The 6,830-nt window shown below is 37.8% G+C and overlaps 1 pseudogene; it reads left to right on the forward strand.

The window, feature by feature from the left end:
• The first annotated feature begins 1,914 nt into the window (after positions 1–1,914).
• On the forward strand, positions 1,915–2,785 carry LOC118524588 (microtubule-associated protein RP/EB family member 1 pseudogene; annotated as a pseudogene).
• Positions 2,786–6,830: the final 4,045 nt, after the last annotated feature.

Consider the following 6,830-nt stretch of genomic DNA (forward strand, 5'->3'; position numbering starts at 1 on the left):
ATGGGAAAAAAAAGAGAGTCTCTTCAATAAATGGTCCTGGAAAAATAGGACAGCCACATGCAGAAGAATGAAGCTGGAACACTCTCTTACACTATACACAAAGATAAACTCCAAATGGATGAAAGACCTCAATGTGAGACAGGAATCCATCAAAATCCTAGAGGAGAACATAGGCAGTAACCTCTTTGACATGGCTACAGCCATTTCTTTCAAGACAGGTCTCTAAAGGCAAAGGAAACTAAAGCAACAGTGAACTTTTGGGACTTCATCAAAATAGAAAGCTTCTGCACAGCAAAGGGAGCAGTCAACAAAAATAAAAGGCAATCCATGGAATAGGGGAAGATATTTGCAAATGATATTTCAGATAAAGGGCCTGTATCCAAGATCTATAAAGAACTTCCCAAATTCAACACCCAGAAAACAATTAATCCAGTCAAGAAATGGGCAGAAGACATGAACAGATACTTCTCCAAAGAAGACAGACAAATGGCTAACAGACACATGAAAAAATGTTCAACATCACTAGCTATCAGGAAAATTCAAATCAAAACCACAAAACCTTACACCAGTTAAAATGGCAAATATTAACAAGGCAGGAAACAACAAATGTTGGCGAGAATGTAGAGAAAGGAGAAAGCTCTTACACTGTTGGTGGGAATGCAAGCTGGTACAGCCACTCTGGAAAACAGTATGGAGTTTCCTCAAGACGTTAAAAATAGAGCTACCCTATGACCCAGCAATTGTACTTGTAGGTATGTACCCCAAAGATACAGATATAGGCAAAAGAAGGGGCACATGCACCCCAGTGTTCATAGCAGTAAAGTCCACGATAACCTAACTGTAGAAGGAGCCGAGATGCCCTTCAACAGATGAATGGATAAAGAAGATGTGGCTCATATATACAGTGGAATATTACTCAGCCATCAGAAAGGATGAATACCCACCATTTGCATCGACATGGATGGAACTTGAGGGGATTATGCTAAGTGAAATAAGTCAATCAGAGAAACACAATTATTATAAGTTTTCACTCACATGTAGACCATAAGCAATAGCATGGAGGATCACAGGGCAAGGTAGGGAAAACTGAATGGAAAGAAATCAGAGAGGGAGACAAACCATGAGAGACTCTGGACTCTGGGAAACAAACTGAGGGTTACAGAAGGGAGGGGGGTGGGGGGATGTGGTAACAGGATGATGGGTATTAAGGAGGGCATGTGTTGTGATGAGCCTTGGCTGTTATATGCAACTAATGAATCATTGAAAACTCCATCAAAAATCAATGTTGTACTATACGTTGGCTAATTGAACATAATAATAAAAAAAAGAGAGAACTTATCAAACACAATGCATATAAAGCAAACAAACAAACAAACAAACAAAAATCAGTTAAAAAATGGGCGGAACACATGAGTAGACATTTCTCCAAAGACGTACAAATGGCCAACAGATACATGAAAAAAATGCTCAAGATCACCAGCATCAGGAAAATCCAAATCAAAACCACAATGAGATATCACCTCACACCAGTCAGAATGGCTAAATTTAACAACTGAGGAAACAACAGATGTTGGCAAGGATGCAGAGAAAGGAGAACCCTCTTACACTCTTGGTGGGAATGCAAAATGGAGCAGCCACTCTGGAAAACAGTATGGAGGTTCCTCAAAAAGTTTAAAATAGAGCTACTGTATGACCTAGCAATTACACTACTAGGTATTTATCTAAAGGATACTGGCATAGTGATTCAAAGGGGCACATGCACCCCAATATTTATAGCAGTAATATTCACAATAGCCAAAATAGGAAAAGAGCCCAGATATCCATGGACAAATGAATGAATAAAGAAGAGGTGGTATGTATTTACAATGGAATATTACTCAGCCATCAAAAAGAATGAAATCTTGGTCGGGCGGTTTGAACAAGACGAAGACGGAACCGAAGCCGGGCACAGGCAGTGGATGTGGTCCTGCCAAGAGCCGATGGCAGTGAACGTATATTCAACATCAGTCACCAGTGATAACCTAAGTCGACATGACATGCTGACCTGGATCAATGAGTCTCTGGAGCTGAATCTGACGAAGATCGAACAGTTGTGCTCAGGGGCTGCCTACTGTCAGTTTACGGACATGTTGTTCCCTGGCTCCATTGCCTTGAAGAAAGTGAAATTCCAGGCTAAGCTAGAATATGAATACATCCAGAACTTCAAAATACTACAAGCAGGTTTTAAGAGAACGGGTGTTGACAAAATAATTCCTGTGGACAAATAGTAAAAGGAAAGTTTCAGGACAATTTTGAATTTGTTCAGTGGTTCAAGAAGTTTTTTGATGCAAACTATAATGGAAAAGACTATGACCCCGTAGCTGCCAGACAAGGTCAAGAAACTGCAGTAGCTCCCTCCCTTGTTGCTCCAGCTCTGAACAAACAGAAGAAACCTCTCAGCTCCAGCAGTGCAGCTCCACAGAGGCCCATTGCAACACACAGAACTATTGCAACCCCTAAGGCTGGCCTGGGTGTGGTGCAAAAGAATCCTGGTGTGGGCAACGGGGATGACGAAGCAGCTGAATTGATGCAGCAGGTCAACGTATTGAAACTCACCTTCGAAGACTTGGAGAAAGAAAGAGATTTCTACTTTGGAAAGCTAAGGAACATTGAATTGATTTGCCAGGAGAACGAGGGGGAAAACAACCCGGTATTGCAGAGGATCATGGACATTCTGTATGCCACAGATGAAGGCTTTGTGATACCTGATGAAGGGGGCCCACAGGAGGAGCAAGAAGAGTATTAACAGCCTGGACCAGCAGAGCAACATCCGAATTCTTCACTCCAAATCATGTGCTTAACTGTAAAATACTCCCTTTTATTATTCTTAGAGGACTCACTGGTTTCTTTTCATGAGCAAACAGTACCTCTTCTTAAAGTGCACTTTGCAGAAGTTTCACCCCTTTTCCAATGACTTTGAGTTAGGAGCTTTTACCCTGTAGCAGAGCAGTATTAACATCTAGTTGGGTCACCTAGGGAACAAAGAGGCTGACCATGGGGCTCACCATGTGGACGCTGGTAACACTGATTGCTGGAGAAAGTGTTTTTATGTGATACACTGAGGTGGAGACCTCAGTAGAGAAATGTAAAGACTGATTTGAATTTTAAGCTAATGTGAAATCTTGGCAGAGAACGTTTTAATAAATAAATGCCTTAAGAGTAAAAAAAAAGAAAATGAAATCTTGTCATTTGCAATGATATGGATGGGACTAGAGGCTATTTTGCTAAGCAAAATAAGTTAGTCAGAGAAAGACAAATACAGAATGATTTCACTCATGTGGAATTTAAGAAACAAAACAGGTGAACATAGGGGAAGAGAAGGAAAAATAAAATAAGATGAAAACAGAGAGGAAGACAAATCATAAGAGATTCTTAACTATCGGAGACAAACTGAGGGTTGCTGGAGGGCAGGTGGGTGGGTGGATGCGTTAACTGGGTGATGGGCATTAAGGAGGGCACTTGAAGTAGTGAGCACTCAGTGTTGTGTGCAACTGATGAATCACTAAAGTCTACCTCTGAAACTAATAATGCTAATTAAAAAAAAGGAATTATGCTAAATCTACTCTGCCTGTGCTATATAATGGAACAAAAATGACTGAATGACAGCAGATCTATTCACAACTTGGTTTACTGAATATCTTAATCCACAGTTGAGATCCACTGCTCAGAAAAAAAAAAAAAAATCCCTTCAAAATACTATCACTGCTCATTCACATGGCAACTGGTCACCCAAGAGCTCTGATGGAGAAGTACAAGATTAGTGTTTTCATGCTTGCTAACACAACATCCATTTTCTAGCCCATATATTTTTATTCTCACCTTTTATTATTTAATAAATACATTGTGTAAGGCTGTAGCTGTCATAGGTACTGATTCCTCTGGCGGATGTGGGCAAAGTAAATTGAAAACCTTCTGGAAAGGATTCACCATTGTACCTGACATTAAAAACATTTGTAATTCATGGGAAGAGGTCAAAATATCAATGTTAACAAGAGTTTGGAAGAAGTTGATTCCAACCCTCATGGGTGACTTTGAGGGGCTCAAGACTTCAGTGGAGGAAGTAACTGCAGATGTTTTGGAAATATCAAGAGAACAAAATTAAAAATGGAGCCTGAAGATGTGGCTGAATTGCTGCAATCTCATGATAAAACTTTAAGAGATGAGGTATTTCTTCTTATGAATGAGCAAAGAAAGTGGTTTCCTGAGATAAAATATATACCTGGTGAAGATGTTGTGAAGATTGTTGAAATGAAAACAAATGATTTAGAATATTACATAAACTTAATTGATAAGCAGCAGCAAGGTTTGAGAGGACTGACTCCAAGTTTACTGTGGGTATAATGCTTTCAAACAGCATCACAAGCTACAGAGGAGTCATTCATGAAAGGAAGAGTCAATCAATGGGGCAAACCTCATTGCTGTCTTATTCTGAGAAATTTCCACAACCACCCAACCTTCAGCAACCACACCACCATGACGAGTCAGCAATCATCAGCATCAAGACAAGACCCTCCTCTACCAACAAAACGATATGGACTTTCTGAAAGCTCAGGTGATGAATGAAATTTTTTAGCTATAAAATATTTTTAATTAGGGTACATATGTTTTTTATACACATAATGCTATTGCAAACCTAATAGACCACAGTATAGTGTAAACATAACTTTTATATTCACTTGGAAATGAAACCAAAAAAATGCATTTGTCTTTCTTTATTGTGATATTGGCTTTATTGTGGTGGCTTGGAATGGACCACACATTATCTTTGAGGTATGGCTGTACTAAAAATATCCCAAGATAAATTCATATAAGATTAAGGATAAGAATATTTAGGTGTGGTAGGATGTATAACAAAATGTTATTGACTGGAAAATTACATTTTTATAAATATATAAAATATGTATAATTTTCATTTTTATTTTTTTAATGCTTTTTCATTTTGTCTCGTCTATGATGATATCGAATACATTTACACTGAGAACAATTTAACAAAAAATAATATGTAGTCTGCACCTAAAGAAGTGTGCATAGGCTGGTTTTTGTTTTTGTTTCTTTTTTTTTAGAAAATTAATTTTTCATCAAAAACTAATGATGTATTGTATGGTGACTAACATAATATAATAAAATTAAAAACTACAAAAAAAAGAAAATTAATTTTTTTGGCTGGTGCTACTAATCTGGCTTAGGTAGCCCTATGTAATTTGAAAAAGTAATACAGAAATCTTAAAACCATTAACTCTGAAAGGGTGGTGTGTTGTTTTTTTTTTTAAGATCTTATTTATTTGACAGAGAGAGAGGGAACACAAGCAAGGGGAGTAGGAGAGGGAGAGGCAGGCCTCCCGCAGAGCGGGGAGCCCGATGCGGGGCTCGATCCCAGGACTCTGGGATCATGACCCGAGCCGGAGGCAGATGTTTAATGACTGAGCCACCCAGGCTCCCCGAAAGGGTGGTGTGTTCTTATCCTTCTGTACTTTTTACTGTACTGAGATAAGATACTTATTTTGTTTCCTGTTAGTTAAAATTGTCCCTAGATATTTTGAATATTACAGTTGACCTTTAAACAATATAAGTTTGAACTGTGCAGGTCCACTTATATGTGGATTTCTTTTGATAAATGCAGTGCGGTGTTGTAAATGTATTTTCTTTTGTTTTTCTTAATAATATTTGCTTTTCTCTAGCTTTAGTGTAAGAATACTCTATATAATACATATAACATACAAAATATTTGTTAATTGATTATTTTTATCATTGGTAAGGTTTCCCAGTCAACAGTAGACTATTAGTTAAGTTTTTGGGGAGTCAAAAGTTATACATAAACAGTTGCTTTTTTTTTTTTTTTAAGATTTTATTTATTTATTTGACAGAGAGAGACACAGCGAGAGAGGGAACACAAGCAGGGGGAGTGGGAGAGGGAGAAGCAGGCTTCTGGCTGAGCAGAGAGCCCAATGTGGGGCTCGTTCCCAGGACCCTGGGATCATGACCTGAGCCGAAGGCAGATGCTTAACGACTGAGCCACCCAGGCGTCCCCATAAACAGTTTTTGACTGTGTGGGGGCCCAGCACCGCTAACTCCCGTGTGGGTCAAGAATCAACTGTATATTTGTGCCTAGAGTGCATTAATTGAAATATTATGTTTAACACTTCTGTGAAGTACTAAATGCTAACTTAACTAGGAGAAAAAAAAAGCATAAGAGAGAACAAGCACATTCATAATATTAAGTCTTGATTGCATCAGTTACCAAAACTTTGTTTAAAGAATATTCTTACATCATTATAGCCATTAATTCCTAGGAATAACTGAAAATATTTTTAAAAACTTTTACACTTTGAATTTCATAAAGGGATGCATATTTTCTTTTACCAATAAATTCCATCAAGGTATAACATTGCCTTAGTATGAAATGAGTATCTTGTATGTTGGAAATACATGTGAGTTAAACTATGATTCTTAACTTACTAATCTTTTTCTATTATGGCTATTAATTACTTGGTGTTTGGCTTTATCATATTTATCCACTTATCTCCATCAAGAGTTCTTCAAATTTTACCTATCTGATTTATTCTTGCTTGCTTTTCTAACCTCACTGCATTAATTGTTCTTCATTTTTTTTTTTTTTCTTCTGATCACAGAAGCCTCCTAGGCTCTTCTCCTTCAAACATATCGAAATTTCTTTAGTTTTCTTGGCCCATGCTGTTTCCAAACCATTTTGTGACTGGAGTGTTAATAAATGATTTGGAACCATCAAGTTCCTTTGATATTTTAATTTCAAATATGTTTACATAAACATAGCA

The sequence above is a fragment of the Halichoerus grypus genome, chromosome X (genome assembly GCF_964656455.1).
Source record: "Halichoerus grypus chromosome X, mHalGry1.hap1.1, whole genome shotgun sequence".
Lineage (NCBI taxonomy): Eukaryota > Metazoa > Chordata > Mammalia > Carnivora > Phocidae > Halichoerus > Halichoerus grypus.